At 40.2% G+C, this 24,584-nt stretch overlaps 1 long non-coding RNA gene across 1 annotated transcript; it reads right to left on the bottom strand.

Moving 5' to 3' along the window:
• Positions 1–3,366: 3,366 nt before the first annotated feature.
• Positions 3,367–23,532, bottom strand: LOC103104129 (uncharacterized). Its single transcript, XR_468070.3, has 3 exons — positions 23,285–23,532; positions 10,585–10,765; positions 3,367–4,221 (listed from the first exon to the last, which is right to left on the bottom strand). It is a non-coding gene; the product is annotated as an uncharacterized LOC103104129 (long non-coding RNA).
• Positions 23,533–24,584: the final 1,052 nt, after the last annotated feature.

Raw genomic sequence — 24,584 nt, 5'->3', positions numbered from 1 at the left:
GCCCATAATAGCTTCCTGAACTGACTTGTGGGGAAATATGTTTGATTCCATTTTAGTTGACTTCTTTCAGTTTCCTTGGGGAGTTGTATGTGGGTTGGAGTATTTGGTTATAGATCCGGGAAGGGAGGGTATACACTTTAAGCTGGAAATAACCTTGGATAATATCTGATTCAGCTCCTTTATTTTACAGATAGAGAAACTGAGGCTCATAGAAATGAAATGATATGCCCAAGGTCATGCAAATAATAAATGGCAGGCCTATCTTTCTACCCAGCTTTCAAAATCAGCCCTTTTCCCCACTTTTACTGGAGGAGTATTATCTCCTTTCCTGCCACTTGAAGCTGTGATAGGTCCCAGACATTAGCCCTACCTTCCCTTTTCACCATGCTCCACTTGAACCTGTCAGAGTCTTCTGCTTTTGCTGATTCAGCCCCTAGACCATTTGCTTCTCACTTGATCTTCCCCTTCCCTCATTTCTTTATTTTTTCTCAGACATTTTTCAATTCTTATATTTCACTCTAAGACCAGCTCACATCCCTTCCCTCTTCTTTTGTCCCCTCATATTTTAAACTTGCCCTAAACTTCTAAAATGTCTCTATGTTTTTTTAAAAAAAATCTTTTCTTTTTTAGAGAACAGTTTAATGTTGCATCTCCTAATTGGGATGGCCAGCACCTTTCTGGGCATCCTTGCTGGGCATTGATCCAGGCAGTAGTTCCTGAATCCCCAGAATCCTTTTTGATTGCCAGGTCCTCTATGGTGCTAATATCCTGGTCTTCTCTCTGGATTCTATTTATAGTCAGCCTCATTTTCTTACCTCCCTCCTCCTTGGCCAAACCCCTAGTGACTCCCAGGAGATGTAAGATAGACTGGGAAGAAGGGTCCTGTACAGAGAGACAAGAACCTCAGGACAAAGAGACCTAAGAAATCCTTTCTTTGAGGAGGGAGGGAGAAAGAGAAAGAGAGAAGAGAGAGAGGGAGGTGGGGTGGTGGTGGAGGGAGATGATGAAGCTAGAACTAGGTAGATAGGAGCCACTATTTACATCAGGCCCTTCTGGGAGAGGGTTTTGGAGTTTGGTGCAGTAGGAAGGAACCCTCCTTGCCCAAAAGGTTGAAGCCTATAAACGAAAGTTTCCTAAGCTATCAACAAAAGTGATGACTCTTTGAGGAGTGGGCAGGAAAGTGCTCCCTATCCCCCATTCTGATCCTCTTTTTCTCTCAGGCTTTGGATTTTTTTCTTTCTCTGAGTTCACTATCAAAATCCTTGAACTCTGGAGTGGATGTGTAAAGATGTTGTACTAGAAACCACTACTCTTAGAGATGTCTTAGCCTTAAGAATCAGTTCAGAAACTTTCAAGGTCCCCAAAATTGTGAGTTGATTAGAGTCCTGTATGTTTTAAAATCATTGGAGTTTTTCTTAGATGGCACTGGAGGGTGGTGGAAGAGATTCAGGACTAATCCACCACCTCCAAATCAAATTTTTGGTATCATTTAGCTGGGAAAAAGGGTTATAGAGGACATCATAGCTGTCTTCTAGGATCTGAAGTGTTATTTGGAAGTAGTATTAGGTTTTTCTTACTTGTTCCCAGAAGGAAGGACTAGGAGCAATGGGTGGACATTGAAAAGAGACAATTTTAAACTTAATGTACCAAAAGAAAAAACCCATTAACAAAGCTATCCAAAAGTAGAATGGGCTTCTTCTGGAAATAGTTGGTTTTGTTTCAATGGAGCAAAAGCTTGTTTGGCGTGTTGTAGGAAAGGTTGTTCTTCAGATATGGATTGTACAGAGAGTCACTTGAATCTCTTCCAACTCTGTGGTTCTGGGATCCTGAGATTCTTTGTAGTCCATTTCCAACTAAGCCTATAGCATTTTATATGCTGCTGCTTAGATGGGACTCCAGATTGGTGGAGACAATGCTGATGTTAACTGTTTGAGGGATTATGTTTGTGTGAGAACTTTTTTTTTTGAGGAGGAGTGGAATTCATGTTTCCAGAAGACAATTTTTTTCTCATAGAGGTTCATGTTTGTTTCCACACACTCACATCTCTCTCTCTCTCTCTCTCTCTCTCTCTCTCTCTCTCTCTCTCTCTCTCTCTCTCTCTCCATCCATCTATCTATACATTCATCCATCCATCTATCCATCTATTATCTATCTATCCATCCATCTATCCACCCATCTATTATCTATCTAAATATCTATCTATCCATCCATCTATTATCTTTCTATCTAAAATATCTATCTAGATAAAATAGATATAAAAATAAAAATATCTGAATATATGTACAACCCAGTGGAATTGCTTATCAACTTTGGGAGGGGGAGAGAGACAACAAGAATCATGTAACTATGGAAAAAATTATAAAATTTCAAAAATGGTATCTGTACATCTATATATAGATATGTATAATCTATATATCTATATATATATAGCTTCTCTGATTTCAATTTGCTATATGCTTAGGGAAAATGGGTTTACTATTCAGTATTTCTGATATTGATTTATAAAACCTATAACTGGCATTTGTTTGTTTTGGAAGGGGGCAAGTATGTGGGTATAAGCTTGGAGCAGTACCTCACCATCTCTGTTAAGGGATAGCGTCCATGAAAGTGGCTTTGTTATGGACTTATGAACCCTTAGAGAAGAAGATATAATTCTAGTCCGGTAACCTTCTTGGTGATTAGAGAGTGGAGAGGTCAACCTTATAACATTCCTGTCAACTCTTTTTCCTGCTTTTACCATTTGAAGGGAGTCTGGGTTTTCATCCCTCTTGGTCCAGACATCTCACACACACACACACCTATAAATGCCACCTTGAGCCATATTTAGACAATCTATGTATACACATATATGTGTATGCATATATGTATCACGAGCTGCACACACACCTAATGCCTTGTTTGATTAGTGTGTCTTCTTTGCTTCTTTTCCTTGAAGTAAGAGGTGCATTTCTATCTTTCAAATGGATTGGTTCAATGGTTGGATCCAGCTGGAATGGAAATGGGTTCCCCTAAAACAATTGATAGTTTCCTATAATCAGGGTGTTCCAATGGAATGAATGCCCTTGACACCCATTCATGGTGATGCAAACTGATCTATTCCTAACAGACCGTTACGTGGAATATGAGGGGGCCATGTTATATGTGGCAGCAAAGTGGTGCAGTGGATAAAGGGCTGGACCTGGAATCAGGAAGACCTCAGGCACTTATTATTAGCCTTGTGATGCTAGCCTTAATTTCCTCACTTACCTGGCTCCATTCCCTCATTTGAACAATATGGGTAATACCTCTCAGGTTTGTTGTGTGGATAAAATGAGATAACATTTGTACAGTGCTTTGCCAATCTTAAAAACAATATTAAAATGCTAGCTATTATTTTTATTGCATATTTACAACACAGCTTCCAATAGTACTGACTAGGTAGTCATTGCAAATGAGTCTTGTGAGAAAATACTGTGCAGGAACTATTTCTTGATTATTGATACACCATGCCTGGAGTCACCTTCCATTTTGTACTCATGGCAGTATCCCAAAGAATCTTGCCATTAACCATGTGAATATGGTGTAACTCAGGGGTTTCACTGTCATAGGAAGAATCAAGATCACTGATGCCAGGTTATTTGAACTGCTATGACAGTTCTGGGGCTTCATTCTAATAGATTTTGAGCCAAATACTCTCTTAAGAAGACTCTTCTTGCAGAATTTGCATATTCTTGAATTTGCAAGCAGGGCATCAATGTAACCCTCTACAGCCTGAGTAAAGATGGAAATATCTGAAATGAGTCCCCATCATCTGATAGTCAGATACTACTGAGGATGCATTTTTTTCGTGTTCCGCTGGCTCTGTTGGCAAAAGTTCTCTGCTTGGGCATTTTAGACAGAAGGGATGTGAGAAGTTGTTCCTTTAATTTGCTTTATGTGTGTATGTAAATATAAATGAATGAATAAATAAACAAACAACAAACAAATAAATAAATGCATACATGGGATCAATTTGACTAGGACCTAGTCTTTGAACAAATTGTATTCATTTGTAAACACCATTGTTACTGTGAGGTCACATGATATTGTATTTGTAAAGTGCTTAGCACAGGACCTAGAACATAGTAGGCACTCTATAAATGCTAGCTATTATTATGAGATAGGTAGGCAGTATAGTGGATAGAACCAAGGATGAGTGCAAATGTGGTTCCAAAAAGCCTGGTTGTTGGTTGTTCTTTGTACCTAAAGAAAAAGCAAAATGAAATCATTGGATGATGACTTTTGACTTGAGCATGAATTAAAGTGAAGCAGAATTTCACAAAGTCATTGACTTATTTCGTTCAGCGGCAAGACAAAAGTCAGGATGACTGGTGATGGCCTCGGATGCAGCGGATGACCTTTGCCTTTTTGATAGCTAAACAAGCTCTAAGCACTCCATGGCCATGCCTCTGCTGCCTTCATGGCGAGGCTTCAGAAAGCCCACTCATCAAATGTCTGTTTTGGGCATGTTTGGGCTGTAGGAAAGTGCCTGCTTTTGCTAAGGCTCTTCTAATTTAATTTAAGATGGAAGAAGAGATTCCACAGCCTCAGTTGCCTCATCTATTAAAAAATGCATTTAGACTGGGTCCCTTTTCAGCTGCAGTTGTCTTTCAATGTACTTTAAAAACCATACCAAAAACAAAAACAAAAAACCTGACTGAATAATCTTCATTACCTTTTCACTCTCTTTGGGAGCAACCTTTTAAAGCTTGGGGTCTGTTCAAATTCCAGCATGGAAGCTATATTCAATTGTTTCTTGATAGACTTGAGTTATGGCTGCTGTGAATTTTAAGAGGATCCCACTCTAAACTCCAGAAAAAAAGGGGGTGTGCCAGAGAGCGGTTAACAGGCAAGGACAAACATGACAGTACGGTTATTGCTGCATAAGTATACTGAGCAAAATCCCATCTGAGAAATCACTGCAGCATACAACTCCAGAAACTTAAAAGGGACTAATAAGCACTCAAAAGAAATAAAATCACTGGCATTGTACCACAGTGCCTCCCGGCATAGAGAATAACAAGCCAAAAGTTTTTCTGAAATCCTTTCCTGTCACCATTGGATGAGGGTAGAACGCCCACTTTTGGGTTTGTGTCTATGTTGTCTCCTTACGGAATTGTAAATTCTGCATGGACAGGGACCTTGTCATCTTGGATTATATTTCTGAGCAGTTCTGCCTCTACACAGGCATTTAATAAATATTGCTTGACTGAATAGGGAATAGCAAGAACAAAAGAAGATGAAAATAAGAGGTGAACTATATTTATGTAATGCACTGTGAAAAAAGACATGAATAGCAGTGTTTGTTCTGAGGCACAATCTGAAGTTAACTGCCCATTTGCAAAAAAAAAAAAAATCTGTCTCACCAACCTGCTGGCTTAATTAGGGAGTCCCCTAATCAGGCAATGTCTGGAGTTGGACCTGCCTTGCTTTAGGGCATCTGATTGTGCGTGGGAAAATGGAACACTTTCAGCCATCTACCTCCCTAGGAGTAGGATTATAGTAGAGACAGAATCCCAAGAGGCGATTAGATTAGAGAGTGGTTAGAGGAGGAAGGGACCTGAGAGGGGATCTGGTCCAACCAGATTTTACATTTTACAGATTTGGAAATGAGGGAGAGAAGTTAACTTGTCCAAGGTCAAACAGACAGTGGCAGAGATGGGACCAGAATTCTGATTTCCAGTCTTTCCATACATTGAAATGCCTTCCAAGAATCTGTCTTCAAAGAGTCGCAGAGACCCAAATGAAGCACCCCCTGAGGAAGGTTTCTGATATGGGGGTGGGAGGGGGAAGAGGAGCCTAGAGGAAGGGCAGCTACTGAGTAGGGCAACCTGTTAGCAGAGAAAGATCAGAATTTAATTTTTTTAAACCCTTACCTTCTGTCTTGGAGTCAATACTGTGTATTGGCTCCAAGGCAGAAGAGTGGTAAGGGCACTGGGGATCAAGTGACTTGCCCAGGGTCACACAGCTAGGAAGTGTCTGAGGCTAGATTTGAATCCAGGACCTCCCATCTCTGGATCTGGCTCTCAATCCACTGAGCCACCCAGCTGCTCCCCAGAATTTAAATTTTCACTGTGGCTTGGGAAGCTTTTTCTGGAGTAGGAAGACTGGTTGAGAGTAAATGTGGGGAGGCCCCAGGTCAGGGCCAGGCTCTAAGAAGACTCCATCTCAAGGCATTTCCGCAATGACTCTTCTCTTTTTGTGTCAGAAGGAGCAGAATGGATGAACAGGGCAGCCCAAATGCTTCTCTCTTCCTGGTCCCCACCAGATGAGGCTGAAGATGCAGGAAGAAGCAGGATTTTTTTTTTATCCTTTCTTGGATCCTGGCTGCTCTCTCTATGACTTCTGCTTGGACTCAGCCAAGAAGGGAAGAGGAGAACTGGGAGATGTGAGGGAAAAAATTTTAAAAATAGCCCAAGGCATAAAGGTGCCCATCTGTTGTGTGGGCGAGGGAGGCTGCAGAAAGCAGGCAGACCCTCTTGGCCCATTGGCCAAGCCGCCAAACTTCAAGAGGTCAGGAGGAGAGTGGGTGCCTTCAGAGTCTGTGATGCTGGCTGTGTAGCCCTGCCCTCCCTCTCCAGGCTACTAAGATCAGCTGGATATTTTAGAAAGTGGAGGGCACGCCATGTCCCTGAGTCCCACAGTTTTGTAGAAAGAGCACTGGACTTGGGATCTGCAGATGTGGGTCTGACTTTAGACTATGTTACTAGCTAGCTGAATGATCCATGCATTTAAAACCAAAAGGGGGGACAGCTGGGTAGCTCGGTGTATTGACAGTCAGGCCTAGAGATGGGAGGTCTTGGGTTCAAATCTGGCCTCAGACACTTCTCAGCTGTGTGACCCTGGGCAAGTCACTTAACCCCCATTGCCTAGCCCTTACCACTCTTCTGCCTTGGAACTAATATACAGTATTGACTCCAAGATGGAAGGTCAGGGTTTAAAAAAACAACAACAAAACAAAACTGAAAGGGACCTTAGAAATCATTAAAACCAATTTTCTCATTTTATAAATGAGGAAACTGAGGGCCAGAAAGATTACATGACTTACTTCATCCACAGTTAATAAATGTGGAGTCCTTGGATCCAAGAGATTTAGCCAGGGTAACCATGGAGCCAAGATTCTAGGTTGGATATTGCTACTAGCCTAACAGGGAATTCCTGAGAAGTAATGGTGCTAGAATATCATTCCAGGGGAACTTTGGACTTGGAATTTGGTGGCACTGATGCTCTATGTTGTTCAGTCATTTCAGTCATGCTCAGCTCTTTGTGATCCCATTTGGAATTTTCTTGGACAAGATACTGAAGTGGTTTGCCATTTCCTTCTCCAGTTCATTTTACAGATGAGGAAACTGAGGCTCAGAAAGATGATGTGAACTCAGGTCCTCTGATTCCAACTCTAGTGTTCTAAAGATCTCTAAGAATACTATATTATGCTGCTTCTCTATTTTAATAGGGGAGATGTCTACCCCACCAGTAACCAGATTCTGTTGCCTCCTGCCTGAATGTTGTGTGTCACTGGTGCTGGCTTGGTGCCTGGGCATGCCACTAACCCTTATCCTGCTTTGTGCCCACCCCCCACCTAGCTCATGGCAGGCCCTTTCACACTTCAATTAGCCACTTAGGGAGAAGAAAGAACAAGGGCAAGCAAGAGAAGTCAGCCCAGACATTGTTGAATATTTTCCCAGGCCTCTGGTTGCCATGGCAGCCGGCTGGGAGCCCCGTTTCCAGGGCCTCAGGCTCTCCGGCAAAGGGATCTCACAGGGGACTGCCTACCCTCCTGGGCTGTTGCCCATTCTCCATTTCCCTTAGCAATGGTTGTATCCTCACCCCATCCTCACCACCATCCTCACCCAAGACAGCCATTGTGGAGATATCTTGGGGCATCAAGGGCAGCTTTCCCTCTGGGCTTGGAGGGGATGGATGGTGCTTGAAACCTGAATGGTGCAGACTGCATCTGAATGTGAAAAGAGGAAGCCATGGCCAGGAATCATAGCAAGACTAAAATGCTAATGATGCTAATGATAACTTCAGTCCACGTGGTGCATTTAATTTTTCAGAAGTAATTTCCCATGGTAGGTGGATTATATACCAGGGTCTTAAAGAAACCGGGTGATATGAATGCTGAGCCACTATCAGTGATCCACAAAAGATCACCTCAAACAGAAGAGATATCACAAGAGTGAAGAGAAGCAAATGTTCCCATTTTCTTTTTTAAAAAGAAGACAACGGAATCTAGACTATGACCTGCTGAGCTTGACTTGAAGCAAAATACTAGAGCATTCCATTAAAGGGATGGTTAGCAAGCACCTAGAAAAGGAAACAGTAATCACAAAGAGCTAGCATGTTTTTTTTTTTTAAATTAGGAAGAGGTTTTGCTATGCCTCTTCTATTTCCTCTTTGTTGTTTTATTTTACTTTTGAAAAATGATGAACTTTGGGGGCATCTGGGTAGCTCAGTGGATGGAAAGCCAGGCCTAGAGAAGGGAGGTCCTAATGTATAGTTAGGAAATCTTGAACCCCAGGACTATGTTCCCCAGAATTCTTTTTCATTACCCAACATCCCTTTCCCTTCATCTCCACATTTGTGTTATTAGGTGTGTATATAGTTCAGTGATTCCTCCCTCTCCCTCTCTTCTCTTGTGACCCCAGCTTAGTTAGCACCCTTTTACTCTAGCTTTTTATTTTATTTATTTTGATAAATTGTATTAAATATAATATTTGGAGTTGTTGTATATTAATTTAATTCTCATATTGGGTTCAAGTATGGCCTCAGGCACATCCTAGCTGAGTAACCCTGAGCAGTCATTTAACCCCCATTGCCTAGCTACTTTTCTGACTAAGAACCAACATGTGGCATTGATTCTAAGATGGAAGGTAGGCATTTTTTTTTAAGTATATATTAAATTTAATACATTAATACAAAACTACTCTGCTGATTTATGTTCCTTTCTCAAATATCTTCTCTTTTTTGTATTTTTAAGGGCTCATTAATACATCCTTATTTCCTTTTATGGCAGGTTTACCAGACTAGGAGAATGATACAAATAGAGTTTACCTGGATCTTAGCAAAACATTACAAAATAAAAGCAATCCTTACTTTCTCTCTTAGAATTAGCACTGTATTGGTTCCAAGGCATGAGAGCAGGAAGAGCTAGGCAATGGGAGTTAGGTACCCTGCCCAGGGTCACACAACTAAGAAGTGTCTGAGGTTGCATTTGAACCCAGGACCTTCCATCTCTAAGCCTGACTCACCTAGCTGCCCCAGATCATGGAAAAACATTTAACAAATATTCTCATATTCTTCTTACAGAAAAGATGGAAACATGGCTTGGGCAATAGAGTTTGATGAATCTAGAACAAGCTGAGTGGCTAGAGTAATCACTAACTGTTTGATGTTATTTTGGAGAGAGGTCTCTAGTCAAGTACTGCTGGGTTCTGTGCTTGGCTCTGAGCTATTTAATGTTATTACCACTAACTTGGATCTTTGATAGATGATATGTAAGGTTTGAAGAAATGGCTAACATAGAGGATGATAGAGAGAGATCTTGACAAATGAGAATAGAGGTCCAGGTTAAATCTTATACTGATAAGTGTAGATTTGGGTTTAAAAAAAAAAACCCAACTTCATAAGTATAAACTATTGGTTTTGATAGCCTAAAAGCTCAAATGACAGTAGTGAGATATAGTAGTTCAAAAAAGCTAATGTGAATTTGGACTATATTAGGAGAAGTCCATCATCTAGGACAGGGGAGTTAATAGTCCTTGATAAGAACAGACTTAGAGCATTGTGATTATTTGTGCCATATTTTGGGAAGGATGAGCTCTAGAAAACATTTAGAGAAGAACAACCAGGATGATGAAGGGCTAAAAATCACATTGCATGCTGTTGTTCATTTGTTTTAGTCATGTCTGATTCTTTGTACCTCTATCTAGTGTTTTCTTGGCAAAGATACTAGAATTGTTTCCCATTTCCTTATTCAGCTTATTTTATAGATAAAGAAACTGAGGCAAAAAGGGTTAAGTGACTTGCCCAAAGTTACATAGCTAATAAGTATCTGAGGCTGGATTTGAATTCAAGTTTTTCTGACTCCAGCCTTGACACTCTATCCCTTCACCTAGCTGAATGAGGATGGGTTAAAAGAACTCGAGGTGAGAAAACTTAGAGGAACAGAAGAGTACCTTTAGATATTAAAAAAGTCTATCCTGTGGAAAAAAAGAATTTGATTTGTTTTTCTGGGCCTTTCAGGGAAGAATTGGGAATGGTACATAGAAGTTTTAGAGAAGTATATTTGGTTTTGTGTAAGGAAGAATTTTCTAACAATGAAAATTATGCATAGGAGGAATAGGTTGCCTCCTGATGTGTCAGAGGGTTACTCCTTGCTTTGAAGTCTTAGTGGAGGCTTGATGAATACTTGCTGTGGGTGTTGTGGAGAGGGTGATTGTTCATATATGGGTTGGATCAGAAGGCAGTTGACATTAAAGAGATACTGTGGTACTTTGCAAAGAACACTGGATTGGGAATCAGAGGATTGGGGTCTGAATCTCAGACCTACCATTTGTTATTTACCTGATTTTGATTCTCTTGGTCCTTAGTTATTCCTTATATATGAAATGATGAAGTTGGACTAGATGACTTCTGAGGTCTCTTCCAGATTGAAATCTGTGATCTATGATTCTCTTCCAACTCTGAGATTCTCTGAGTCCCTCTGTGGTTACTGTTTTAGTCAGGTAGGCTTAATAAGTTGTACCTGGTGAAGGAGAATAGGCATGTCAATAGTTAGAGGGTGAATGGCATCCTAAACCCTCCCTTGGTGTCCCTGGTACACCCTCAATTACAAAAACTTCTTCTCTGGGACCAAAGAAGGAATAAAGAAAAATTATTTTTTTACCTTATGGTGATATTTTCCACCAGAGACCTTTAACTTTCACTGATGTGCAGGTGACATAATTTATCACAAATTAATTATTTTTTACATCTTACAGATTGTTATGACTAGAAGGATCTTAGATGTACTCTTTTCCAGATATTTCTTCTCTATTTCCTCCCCTTCCCCCATTTTATGAGTGAGGAAATTGAAGCCCAGAAAAGCAAAGTGAGTTGCTTATTGTCATGGAGATTGGATATTTTTTTCCATTAAAAAACATTTCTAAAAAAAATATTAAAAAAATGTCCTTTCAATTTGTCCCCTTAAATCCTTCTGCTTATCACCTTCCCACCACACAGTTCCCCTGCTCTTAGGCCCAAGGTAGTGGCATCCAACTTTCATTGGAAAGATCCCATGGGGAATCCTCTAATGTCCTTGGAAGAGTAGTAGTACTGAAAACACAAGGATTCCTATCAAATGCCTTCTTGAGCCACAATATCCCTTCTTCTGCCCTGCAGATTAGGGCAGGGAGCCCAGTATGATACCCCCTGAGGCAGGCTGATGGCAATGTGCCTCCTTGGTACCCAGATGGCCAGAGCCACAGCCAAAAGGGCATGTTTAGGTATTCTGTAAGGGAAGCAAAAGGGCAGTAGCATCTCAACTGGGCTTTTTTTGGCACAGGGGTACTTAGAAGGGGGTAAAATGAAGGCAAGGTATCAATGTGAGGTGGTAGAGAGAAGGGGGTCAGAGATGCATGGCACTGAAGGGAGTTGGGAGCCCAGCCAGGGTGCATAGTATCCATCTCTTTGATGATAGGTAATTAGTGGAAATAAAAAAAGCTTTATTAGTCACTGCTGAGGAGGAAAACAACAACGATTATTCAATCAGCTAATGGAGGGGTTCTTTCTCTTCCCTGGTTTGGGGCTGGGATTCTGGGTCTCCTTTCTCCTCACTCCTCCTTCCCCCCATCCTCCCTCCCTAGCAGTCCTCTGGTGAAGAGAGCAGATGGTGAGCTTTGTTTGAGTGTGTGTTGAGAGATGGGGTGGGGTAGTGGGTGGTCCCTACCCTTGAGTCACTTGGCTGTCACGGTATCTTCCCAAAGAACTGGGAGGTCAGAGGTCCAAGGCAGCATTGTGCCAAGCAGACAACCCAGACGCAGGAAGGCTAAGATCTGCCAAAGACGATGATGCTGTGAAGGGCTTTCTAGGTCTCATATGAATGTGGTAATTGGAGGTGATTAATCTGCGGAGGAGACGCTGGGTGTCAGAGCTGACTCAGGGGTTGTTGCTGTCTCATTTCTCTCCTGCCCCTCATCTCACCTGCCTATGCTTCCAGGCTGAGTTTCTGATGAGTTAGTTGAGGGAGGAGAGGGGCTGATTAGAAAGGTGAGTGATTCAGAAGTAGCTAGGAAAAAAAAGCAGCACTTTATTGAAGCTTTGGGGATTATGAAATTCAATGTTTTGTTTTTAAAAGGGTTGACTTTTCTGGTTCTATATGTTAGTAGAACCAAGGGTGGGAGAGGGCCTACAGCACCTCTTTGGGGAGTTCTGAGAAGGAGCTTGGGCAAATATTGTGGAGGACCCAGACTGAATGAACTGTGATGCTGCCAATCTCAGGAGACCCCTCCCCCCAATTCTAAGAACTAAGGGAGCTAGGCCAGTTGCCCATCATCTACTCCCTCAGTAGCCTTTCTCCCCTTCCTCCATTTTAGGGAGAAGGCAATAAAGCATAAATACTCCCTGACCCATCATGTAAATTCCCATTTGTCCTCTAGGGAAGACCTAACTAACAGGAGATCAGTCCTGGAAGTTAGGGAACCAGGGAAGTGTCCACAAGAAACAGCTTTCCCCAAGAGCACATTTTTGGAGGATGCTGAGGTGACTTGGAGGCAGTGGGGTGAGGCAGGTTGAACACTGAATCTAGAGGCTAAGGATTTAAGTTCAATCATGAACTATGGTTCTTATTACCTGTGAAGTCTTGGGAATGTCATTTAACCTCTCTTGGCTTCATTCCTTCTCTTTAAAATCAAGGGGGTCAACTGGGTGGCTCAGTGGATGGGGAGCCAGACCTAGAGATGGAGGTCCTAGGTTCAAATCTGACCTCAGACACTTTCTAGCTGTGTGACCCTGGGCAAGTCACTTAACCCCTATTGCCTAGCTCTTACCGCTTTTCTGCCTTGGAACCAACACACAATTTTGATTCTAATATATAAGATAAGGGTTAAAAAATAAAATAAAATAAAATAAAGGAGTTGCACTAGATGACCTCTAAGATCCAGTCCTAACATTCTATGATCCTCTGACTGGAGCAGATTCTAGAATGGATCAATCAGTAAACAAAAATTTTATCCAGCAGGATGTACCAGGCAATGGGAATACAAAAGCCAACATTAAAGAGCCCCTGTCTACCCTTAGGGAACTTACAAGTCTATCTTATCAGTAGCCTTACTTTCTTGAGAGCCTGATAATCTGGACAAGATCTTGGGCTTTAATTCCATTAGAACAAAACAAAATGGTTTCTTATAACTCTCTAGTTCTAGTCTTTCATCTGTCTAACTGAACTCCCTCACGCTTTAACATAGCATGTTAATTATATATAAAGATATATTTAAAATGTTGTCAGGGTGATTAAACTGAAAGGAGTTGATCAGAGGAATTTCCTGATTAATTTGATTAGCTTATTAGGAGGTAAGACTTTGTTTAGAATTGTTGATTAATAATAGCTTGCACTTATGTAGCAGTTTTCAGGTTTGAAAAAGTGCCTTGCAATTTTTTTCTTATTTTATTCTCACAATAATCCTGGGGGGTAGATGCTTCTATTAGTCCCATTTTATAGATGAGGAAATTGAGACAAGCAGAGGTAAAATGACTTGCCTAATGTCATATAGCTAGTAAGTATCTATCTGAGGTAGGATTTGCTTTTAGGGCTTCTGGATTCCAAATTATGAACTCCAAATACTGTGCCACTTAGCTGCCTATATATCCATACTGATGCCCAGTACCTAAGAATACCTATACTTCTCCCTTTAGAACAGAATTTTCCAAAATGTGAGGCACTTCTCTTTCCCTCACAGCCTAACTCCACAGGATAGAACAATAGCTAAAATTATTTGGAGATTTTCCCATGCAGCTTTCATATAATACTCCCACTTTTTTTCCAAGTAAAAATAAAGATAAATCAAAGACAACAAAAATGAGCCTACACAAATTTTGTCCAGTTGATATGGTGGTAGTGATGGTGGTGGTTGCAGAAAAGTGGCATTTAGTCAGGTGGAAGACCTGAACAGAGGTAATAGGGATGAGTATCCACCTTCCCTTGTCTCATCCTTTGCTCCTCTGTGATCCTGAGATCTCTTCCTCTTCCTTTTAGCAGAGTCTCTAGAATTCAGCTAGAAGCAAGTATTTGGTATATATGACAGCTGTGTAGCCTGATACCAACTGGATGTCTTCTATCATCCTGCCCTATGGTGGGTGAAGCTGGTGCCCATGATGCAGACATGGAGTTCGAAGAAATTTCTCCCTGGTCAGGCAGAGGGGTCTTGCTGTTCTTTGGGTTCTCCCAATGCTGGCTTACAGTACCCCAATTGTGCTCCTACCCTCCTGAGAGGAGGTCAAGCTGGGGAGGGATGTTTGAAGAATGAGGCTTAAATTGAGTCTAATGTTGGGGGGTAATGTGGCAGTCTCATATCTTTTCCTTCATGTCCAGGTCCATTTCACTTTGTTGTATATTAGTTAATAGAAGTTTCTCTGAAACTTTCTTCACTTCTTTCCCTTTATCTTCTCTCTTAGTATCAATTCTAAGAGAGAGGAATGGCAAGGGCTAGTCAATCAGGATTAAGTGAATTGCTTTGCCCTGGGTCACACAGCTAGGACATGTCTGAGATATAATTTGAACCCAGATTCTCCCAACCCTTCCTCATTTCTTATACCACAATAGTGTTCCATCATATTTATATATCATAACTTGGGTAATTTCTTAATTTGTGGACATTTCCTCAGATTTTCATTTTTTCCCACCTCTAAAACAGAATGATAAATATTTTTTATATCCTCAGATTTTGCTTTACTTAGAATGAATTAATTCCTTAAAGATCTTCTCTCTAATCTTCCCTTCTCCCCTTTCCTTCCTATTTCCCTTTTAAGTGAAATATATTTCTGTATCCAATTCTGTGTGGATTTCTTTCTTTCATGTGATGAGATCAAATGAGAGAAAGGTTCAAGAGTTAGTCACTCTATCACCCTCTCCACCTAATTTGTATAGATGTCTACTTGTATATGCTAATTATATGGGATAATTTTCCCTAACCTGTCTTTTACTTTCTGTCCTAGTGTTTTTCTCCTGTTTCTCCTCCTAAAGTCACTGAGACATAGCAGACCTTGTCTAATTAGAGTTGCTTTATGACCCCAGATAATGCTGGAGTTCAAAGGGGACACAAATATAATCTTTGCCTATATTTGAATTCAAGAAGTTTATCTTTGTTTGGTCCCTTATGATTGCTTATTTGTTTGCCTTTTTTATGTTTCTCTTGATTCTTGTTTTTGAACTTCAAAAATTTGACAAAGTTCTCTATTTCATTAAAGATCCATTTTCTCTCCGTTGCATTATACTCAATTTTTCTGGGTAAGTTATCCTTACTCCATTCCCTCTTAATTACAGTACCTTCCTTCTGTTAATTATTTCCTATTTTTCCTGTATATAGTCTGCTTCCTATATATTATTTCAGTTGTACATAGAAACAATTTTTGACAATTGTTTTCTGACATTTTAGGATTCATATTTTCTCCCTCCCTCCCTTCCCCCTTTCCCTGAGGCAGTAAATAGTCTGATATAGTTTATACCAGTACATTCACACAATACACATTTCCATATTGCTCATGTTGTCATAGAAGACATATATCACACACATGATAAAAAACTCATGAAGGAAATAAATTGGAAGATGGCATGCTTTGATCTACACTCAGATTCCAAAAGTACCTTCTTTGGCTATGGATAGCATTTTCATCATGAATCCTTTATGGTGACATTGGAAACTTGGTTTGCTGATAATGGGTTAATTCTTTACAGTTGATCATCACATAATAATTTCGTTACTATATATATTATTCTCCTGGTTCTGCTCAAATCATTTTGCATCAGTTCATATGAGTCTTTCCAGGTCTTTCTGAACCCATCTTATTCCTCCTTTATTTTTTTCTTTTTTTTTTTAAACATTATTTTATTTGGTCATTTCCAAACATTATTCATTGGAAACAAAAATCATTTTCTTGCCCCCCCCCCACCTCTCCCATAGCCAGCGCATGATTCCACTGGGTATCACATGTGTTCTTGACTCGAACCCATTTCCACGTTGTTGGTATTTGCTCTAGAGTGTTCATTTAGAATCTCTTCTCAGTCATATCCCCTCCACCCCTGTAGTCAAGCAGTTGCTTTTCCTCGGTGTTTTTACTCTCACAGTTTATCCTCTGCTTGTGGATAGTGTTATTTAGATCCCTGCAGATTGTTCAGGGACATTGCATTGCCACTAATGGAGAAGTCCATCACCTTCGATTGTACCACAGCGTGTCAGTCTCTGTGTACAATGTTCTCCTGGTTCTGCTCCTTTCGCTCTGCATCACTTCCTGGAGGTTGTTCCAGTCTCCATGGAATTCCTCCACTTTATTATTCCTTTCAGCACAATAGTATTCCATCACCAGCATATACCACAATTTGTTCAGCTATTCCCCAATTGATGGGCATCCCCTCGTTTTCCAATTTTTGGCCACCACAAAGAGAGCAGCTATGAATATTCTTGTACATGTCTTTTTGTCCATTATCTCTTTGGGGTACAAACCCAGGATCAAAGGGTCTTTTAGCGCCCTTTGGGCATATATCCAAATTGCCCTCCAGAATGGTTGGATCAATTCACAATTCCACCAGCAATGAATTAATGTTCCTACTTTGCCACATCCCCTCCAGCATTCATTACTTTCCATAGCTGTCATGTTAGCCAATCTGCTAGGCCTGAGGTGATCCCCGAGAGTCGTTTTGATTTGCATCTCTCTGATTATAAGAGATGTAGAGCACTTTTTCATGTGCTTATTAATAGTTTTGATTTCTTTGGCTGAGAACTGCCTGTTCATGTCCCTTGCCCATTTATCAATTGGAGAATGGCTTGATTTTTTGTACAATTGATTTAGCTCTTTGTAAATTTGAGTAATTAAACCTGTCAGAGGTTTTTATGAAGATTGCTTCCCAATTTGTTGCTACCCTTCTGATTTTAGTTACATTGGTTTTGTTTGTACAAAAACTTTTTAATTTGATGTAGTCAAAATTATCTATTTTATATTTTGTGACTCTTTCTAAGTCTTGCTTGGTTTTAAAATCTTTCCCTTCCCAAAGATCTGACATGTATACTATTCTGTGTTCACCTAATTTTCTTATAGTTTCCTTCTTTATGTTCAAGTCATTCACCCATTCTGAATTTATCTTGGTGTAGGGTGTGAAGTGTTGATCCAGACCTAATCTCTCCCACACTGTCTTCCAATTTTCCCAGCAGTTTTTATCAAATAATGGATTTTTGTCCCAAAAGCTGGGGTCTTTGGGTTTGTCGTAAACTGTCTTGCTGAGATCATTTACGCCAAGTCTATTCCACTGATCCTCCTTTCTGTCTCTTAGCCAGTACCAAATTGTTTTGATAACTACTGCTTTATAATAGAGTTTGAGATCTGGGACTGCAAGTCCTCCTTCCTTTGCATTTTTTTTCATGATTTCCCTGGATATCCTTGATCTTTTGTTCTTCCAAATGGATTTAGTTATGGTTTTTTTTCTAATTCAGTAAAGAAGTTTTTTGGTAGTTCAATGGGTATGGCACTAAATAAGTGAATTAATTTGGGTAGGATTGTCATTTTTATTATGTTAGCTCGTCCCACCCATGAGCAATCAATGTTTTTCCAATTGTTTAGATCTAGTTTTAGCTGTGTGGAAAGTGTTTTGTAGTTGTGTTCATATAGTTCCTGTGTTTGTCTCCGCAGATAGATTCCTAAGTATTTTATATTGTCTAGGGTAATTTTGAATGGGATTTCACTTTCTAATTCTTGCTACTGAAATGGGTTAGAGATATATGGAAATGCTGATGACTTCTGTGGGTTTATTTTGTATCCTGCAACTTTGCTAAAGTTGATGATTATTTTGAGTAACTTTTTGGTTGATTCTCTAGGATTCCTTAAGTAAACCATCATATTGTCTGCAAAGAGTGATAGCTTAGTCTCCTCATTGCCAATTTTAATACCTTCAATTTCTTTTTCTTCTCTAATTGCTACTGTTAGTGTTTCTAGTACAATATTAAATAATAGAGGTCATAATGGGCATCCTTGTTTTACTCCTGATCTTAATGGGAATGTATCTAGTTTATCCCCATTGCAGATGATATTAGTTGATGGTTTTAGATATATGCTGTTTATTATTTTTAGGAAAGGCCCTTCTATTCCTATACTTTCTTGTGTTTTTAGTAGGAATGGGTGTTGTATTTTATCAAAGGCTTTTTCTGCATCTATTGAGATAATCGTGTGATTTTTGATGATTTGCTTATTAATATGGTCAATTAAGTGGATGGTTTTCCTAATATTGAATGATCCTTGCATTCCTGGTATGAATCCTGCCTGGTCATAGTGGATGACCCTTGTGATGACTTGCTGGAGCCTTTTTGCTAGTATCCTATTTAAGATTTTTGTGTCTATATTCAGTAGGGAGATTGGTCTATAGTTTTCTTTCTCTGTTTTTGATATGCCTGGCTTTGGGATCAGTACCATGTTTTTGTCATAGAATGAATTTGGTAGAACTCCTTCTTGGCCTATTCTGTCAAATAGTTTGTTTAATATTGGGATTAGTTGTTCTTTGAATGTTTGATAGAATTTATTTGTGAATCCATCTGGACCTGGGGATTTTTTCTTAGCGAGTTCTTTGATGGCTTGTTCAATTTCTTTTTCTGATATGGTATTATTTAAGAATTCTATTTCTTCTTCTGTTAGTCTAGGCAATTTATATTTTTGTAAGTATTCATCCATATCACCTAGATTGCCATATTTGTTGCCATATAATTGGGCATAGTAGTTTTTAATGATTGCCTTAATTTCCTCTTCATTAGAGATGAGGTCTCCTTTTTCATCTTGGATAATGTCAATTTGGTTTATTTCTTTCCTTTTTTTAATTAGACTGACTAGTACTTTGTCTATTTTATTTGTTTTTTCAAAGTACCAGCTTCTAGTCTTATTTGTAGACTCTTTTGTTCAGGAATTTCTGCTTTAGTTATTCCTCCATAGGTTTCTAACTACACCAAATGCTGGAGTTTCACCTAGGCTCTTCTCCTAGGATCTGAGTCCCATCATTGCTGCTTCCTCCAGAGCTTATTCTGTCCTTCCTTAACAGCCTATGGCCTACAGCCTCATTGATCCTCACAGGTCTCAAGGCCTGTAGCAGTACCTTTTTCTGGAAAGAATTGCCTCTACCCCTGGGCAGAGTTTCACCCTGGATCTGTGACCTGAAACTAGGTAGTAGGCACCAAAGCTGCCAGATAGCAGCTGCTCCCATCACAGGTATGTCTTTGAGGATTCTCTAGTATGGGCTTGGGACCTTCTCTTGCACTGCCTTACTTGCTCTGTGGTTGGTGCTTCTACTCTGACTCAATCTCTAGTTGTGTAGAAACCTTTCTGTGTCTCCTCTTGTGCTGGGCTAGACTCACTATGGCTTTTGCTTGTATTTCCCCATCAGGATTCTCTATGCTGGGCTTTCTAGATCCATTTGGAGGATCTGTTTGGTAGAGGAACCTGACTGTACTGTAGTTTCCCATCACTCTGCCTTCTTAGCTCTGCCTTCCATGACTGACTTTTGACAGAAGTACATGGAATCCACATATGCTTGTGTCAAATCCACAGAGCTTGGCTTTTGTCTTTTAGACACCAGAGCCTGACATGTGTTCACTCATAGATTCAAAGAGGGGAACTCATGGATATCTTTCTTTCTTCCTTTCTTCCTTCCTGCTTCTATTAGAGGAAGGGGTATGTACAATTCCTAGGTAGCAGCATAATCCTAGAATTTAGCCTGAGAAGGGAGAGTTGTTAGGCAGAGTCAGTTTTGAGGATTATGTTAGCATACTGGAGATCTTTTCTTTTGTCCAGAGAAGGGAACTCTCCAGAGTGGCATGGCTCTTGGAGAGTCTCCTGTGTCTAATTGCAGCTGGAAGAGCAGTAAGAGACTCCAAGCCATGACACGGGGGAGCAAAAGGTTTGACTTTGCTCCTTGCTATGCCAGTAGGAAGGGAATTGATTGTCTATAGGTCTTATAATATTTCTTTTCCTATGGAGTTCAAACCACATGGAGACACTATGAATATGGTGATTATTTAGGTTTCTATGGGAGAAGGAATTCAGCAGAATTTCAAGGTGTTCTCCTGCTGGCATTCACTCTTCAATTTCCTTCTGAGGAAAATTCAAGCCATGAATGGAAAAGTAGGGAGAGAGAATTATATTCATTGTTTGAAGGCTAATGTGAGTTCTTCATGTTTTTGCTTATGTTTAAGACTTACATGACTCTACTTTGTCTTCTAGGTTTTCTGCAGGGAGAAATAAAGGCAGTCCTGTAGCAGATATGCATTTGCTATCTAGTGTGCTCATATAGGAATGGAGTCCCTGTTACCCACATTTGTAAAAATGATACATGAACTATACATATAGAGCCATACATTTGTAGAAATGATACATGAACAATAATCAGAGAAGTGAAATTTGGATTGAAATTAGAAAATTGAGCCAAAGAGATATTGATTATTTAGAGTGCCATTCATATTGAACCTAGTATGTATAAGCTCTAGACTCTGGGTTTCCTTCTCTCATATGAATGACTAAGGAACATAAGGAAATTTCTACCCAAGATATCTTTAAAAACAAGGTAGATACTCACCTGCTTTTTTGGGCAGTCATTCATAAGATCATAGACTCTAGTTTTGGAAACAATTTTACAGATTATCTCATCTAAACCACCCATTTTACAGCCAAGAAAACTGAGACCCAGAAAGGTGAAACAACTTATCCATGACTACAAAGCTGGTATACAAAATAGCCCAGGATGAAGACTGAAATAAATGAAATAACTTTTGTACTATATACCTTGTGAGTGAGTATTAAGGCATTATATAAATGTTAATGAAATGATAATATTGGTGATGATGATACCATTCTGACTTCAAATCCATTGCTATTTCCATTCTAGTATCAGTTATTGACAGGGATTGGTCCTATTGATGATCTCTTAAGTCCTCCTTCCAGCATGGAGAGCCCAATTCCCCTTCCAAAATCCTCCCCTAAATCTCTTCCCTTCTATTCTCTAACTTGCTGCAATATAATAAACAACTTTCTTTTGAGATGATTCCTCTCTGCTTAACATTCTTGGGCTATAACCTCTCCTAGCTTAATGCATGGACAGCAGCAATCAGCATATAGATTGAATTGCTAATAGAACAGAGAAAAGAAGAAAAAGTGGGCAGAAAAAAGTTGTGGAGAGCTGAGTTGAGGGTCCTTTCCAGAATAAAGTTGACTTGTTAAGGAGTTGTTCTGCTGAATAGAGGAGGGCTTTAAATGGAAGATTTCAGTATGCATATAATGGGAGTGGGGGTGGACAGGTCAAGGAGTTGCTGGCCCCTCCTCTATTCTCTCTTTTGATCAATTAGAAAAAAATTATCGAGTACTTATTAAAGATTTGTTTTTGGAGCCGAGGGTAGCTGCCTTGTCCCTTATGCAGCTGAGGTTTGGGTTCTTGATTTTGGTTCTGCTTTTGTCATGAAAGACCACACTTATTTACTGACCCTTGTTGGGACACTTTATAACTAAAAATGCCACATTATCACCATTGGAGTCTGGTGCTCTTAATTAAACAAATATGACTCTGGGATGGGGAAGCATAGATGCATAGGACTATATGTGACTGAAGAGATTTCTTATTTCATCTACTCCCCTCCCCTTTTTATAGGTGAGTCCTACAGAAGTGATGTGATTTGTCCAAAGTCATACAGGCAGTAAGTGACAGAGTCAGAAATTTAATCCATCTTCTCTAACTCTGATTCTGTTCTTCCCACTACAGCATGCTTTACCTGTTTAGTTTCTAGTCTGTGAATAATACAAAAGACAGTGAGAGGAACTGGCCATGGAGAATGGGGGAGCATTTAATAAGGTCAGTCATGAGACATACAACCAATAGTCCAACTACCAAGGACAGCTCTCCTTAGGCAGACAAATCCTTATAACACTTGGCTACTAAGCAGTTTCCAGGAGCTCACATCACTGTTCCTGTATCCCACCTTAAAAAAATTGCAAAAAAGCTTAGGCTGGTGCATAGACCATTTGATCTTTGGTAGAATCCATCTCTGCATTCTCCTCAGGCTTGCAGAGGAATTTTCTTTCCTTCTAGAAGATGAAGAGAGCATTGAGGTTACAGATCAACTCTCTGAATATAGTAGAAGGCAGAATAGTATTGCAGAGATTAAAAAAAAAAATCCAAACACTGAATTGAGAAACAGAAGAGCTGGATTTTAGCCCTGCCATTCATTTGCTCGAAGTATCTATGTGATTTGGGGCAATTCACTCAGCCTCTATGGGCCCCAGGTTCTTCATCTGGAAAATGAGATAGATGAACCAAATGACCTCTAAGAACCCTTCTAGTTCTTATTTAAACAACAACAACTACACAAAAGGTTCAGGAGGCTTGTTGATGAGTTAACCCAGGGAAGGATCTTTAAGGATATCTCTCCCTAGAGCCTGTTGGATCAATTCCTCTCCCCTCTCCTGCTCAGGTCCCCATTCTCCTTCCCCTCCTCCCCTTGTGAGCGTGTCTGCCTCAGAGTAAGAGGAAAGCTAGGCTGAGAAAAAAACCATTGAAATGCTGGTGGGAGCTCTTCCTGTCACGATGTTCCACTTCGGTGCCTTGATTTCTATTATTATGTCAAGTGATTTATTCCAAAAACATCAACTAAGCAACAAAAGAGTAACAGAAACCCTGGGGTAAGGTCTCAGTCTCCTCCTTTTCAGGGCAGTCTCCCCCAGATCCAGAAGCCTATGTCTTACTCCAAGCCCACCCCCTGAAGACTCCAGTAGCAAAATGCCTTGATTCCATAGCCTTGATTCTCTCATCCTCTTCCTCAACTCCTCATTCACCAGGCAGTCTATAAGCACTGGGAATACAAATATAAGCAAGAAAGAAAAATAGTTCTCAGCCTCTAGGAATTTTCCTTCTAATGGGGGAAAACTACACCAAAAAGAGAGCTGAAAAGCAGAGGGAGGGGGAAGAAGTAGGATAGCCTCACAGGGAGAAAAGTACAGAGTCAGGAACAGAGCTGAGAGGTGAGTGAAGGAGAGGGAAGGCTTAGGCACTTACTCAAATGGACGTTCCAGAAGGAACCTCATCAATTGCAGGAGGACGCTGGAGGCAAGAAAGAGACAACTGAGGCATGACAGTGAAGTCAGTCAGGAACTGAGCCAGAAGAGGAGAGAACTTGGGTCCAATTGCTCCTAGAGAACTACTTGGGAGAATCTAATTGTCATCCGCCCAGCTGTAGCACACTCCAGAGCATTAGGTTTCTAGAGACCCACATTCTAGGAGACTTAGTTCACCTGATTCCTAACTTGAGCTGTCCTGATTGGCTAGTTCATTACTAGCCATTTATATCTTGCTGACCTCAGATCACTTGAATGCTTCTATTTGACCACACCATTCATTCCCATGATAAATTTTGCTCTGGGATATGTAATTAAGCACACACACACACACACACACACACACACTCTTACACACAGTCACATACCAGCCACTGACAATCCAAGATCAAGGTTTTTATTTGTGCTTAAAAATGTTTTTAACTGAATTACACACTAGACCTTATCCTTGTTTTATCTGCTGGTCTTTCAAGATTATTGCCTCTCATCTTGTGTGTATGTATTGAGGATTTGTGGACCCAAGATGCTTCATTTTTTATCTTGAGATCATGGTTAGAGCTGTAGAGGTGTTTGGCCCATTTGGAAGCTATGACAAGATATGAAGATTTGGAAGAGTCAATCTAGTGAGAAGGCAAATAGTCCTGAGAGCACACAGGAACTAGTATACAGTTTTATTTGTGCTTATGAAGGGTAGATGTCATAGCACATGCCAGTTGGGAGAGAATAAACTGTTTTTCTTTTTTTAAGAATTGAAAAATTTTATTGAATTAATTGATTTAGAATATTTTTCCATGGTTACATGATACATGTTCTTTCCCTCCCTTCCCCCACCCATAGCCAACAAGTAATTCCACTAGGTTTTACATGTGTCATTGATCAAGACATTTCCATATTATTAATATTTGTAATAGGTGTTCACTTAGAGTCTATACACCCCCAATCATGTTCCCATCAACCCATGTGATCAAGCCATTGTTTTTCTTCTGTGTTTCTACTCCTACAGTTCTTTATCTGGATGTGGATAGTGTTCTTTCTCATAAGTCCCTCAGGGGGGCAGCTGGGTGGCTCAGTGGATTGAGAGCCAGGCCTAGAGATGGGAGGTCCTAGGTTCAAATATGGCCTCAGATACTTTCCAGCTGTGTGACCCTGGGAAAGTCACTTAACCCCCATTGCCTAGCCCTTACCGCTCTCCTGCCTTGGAACCAATACACAGTATTTATTCCAAGATGGAAGGTAAGGGT

Source organism: Monodelphis domestica, chromosome 4 (genome assembly GCF_027887165.1).
Source record: "Monodelphis domestica isolate mMonDom1 chromosome 4, mMonDom1.pri, whole genome shotgun sequence".
NCBI lineage: Eukaryota > Metazoa > Chordata > Mammalia > Didelphimorphia > Didelphidae > Monodelphis > Monodelphis domestica.
This window is presented reverse-complemented; position numbering and strand designations above follow the sequence as displayed.